General features: G+C 46.3%; 1 protein-coding gene across 1 annotated transcript in view; it reads right to left on the bottom strand.

Annotated features, from left to right (window-relative positions):
- EIF6 (eukaryotic translation initiation factor 6) overlaps window positions 1-885 on the bottom strand; it is an 8,814-nt gene that overhangs the window by 6,888 nt on the left and 1,041 nt on the right. The window lies entirely within an intron of this gene.

Raw genomic sequence — 885 nt, 5'->3', positions numbered from 1 at the left:
AGAATCTGGAAGACTATTGCGGATATGCTGAAGCTCTTGGTCTGTCGTACTGCTTGGGACCAACAGTCCATGTCTGTTTCCTAAAATGACACAAAAAAAAAAAAAAAAAAGAGAGAGAGAGAAAATTAAAAAAAGAATGTTTCCACTGGGCTTCCTACCTTCCTGATGTTCATATCATGGCTTGAATTGCCCTTGCCCTACCCACTCCTACCAAGCCCAGAATTCAGCCCAAGAGAAATAACGTTACCATGTAAAAATAACACAGCACCACAGGTAAGGGAAAGCCAGAAGGAAGCACAGACTTATCTCAGAGTAGAAATGGGTGAATGGGACTATCTTTAATCACGTCTCTTTTTCAACAGAACTAAAGAAAGCTCGTGGTTCTCACTGAAACACTTGGACTAGGACTTTCCCCTATAGATGCCCACTGCCCCACAAAACATACAGATGCTGCTTGTTTGTGTTACTTTACTGTGGCAAAGCAGTAAGACAGGATGGACAAAAACATTCTTTTCACAGGAACAAAACTCAAGCAAGAAGTTTGTCTGACTGAGTAGGGTCTCGCTAGCCAGAGACAGATGAAAGACTTTTCTTTGACTTTCACATTTGTTAATGCCTCCCCCCTCCCCGGGCTCTGCCCCCCCAGTGCGGGCACTGAACCGTTAGCCTTAAGAGAAATGAAACTTCTCCCAGTTTACCAGGAAGTAGACTTAAACGTGCCTTTAGCCCACCTTCGAGCCACGAGAGGCAAACACTCCCCACCACCCCAGCCCTCTGTTATCGGGCGACTTTGGGTTCTTCCATTTTCACTCCTCTTCACACACTTGAAGCACTCCGAGGATGAGGGGTGCTGCCCGTTGGACTCCCCGCCACAGTGAACCCACA

Source organism: Pygoscelis adeliae, unplaced genomic scaffold (assembly GCF_000699105.1).
Source record: "Pygoscelis adeliae isolate BGI_AS28 unplaced genomic scaffold, ASM69910v1 Scaffold72, whole genome shotgun sequence".
In the NCBI taxonomy this organism is placed as follows: domain Eukaryota; kingdom Metazoa; phylum Chordata; class Aves; order Sphenisciformes; family Spheniscidae; genus Pygoscelis; species Pygoscelis adeliae.
Note: the sequence above shows the minus strand (reverse complement) of the source record. Positions and strands in the feature narration are given on the sequence as shown.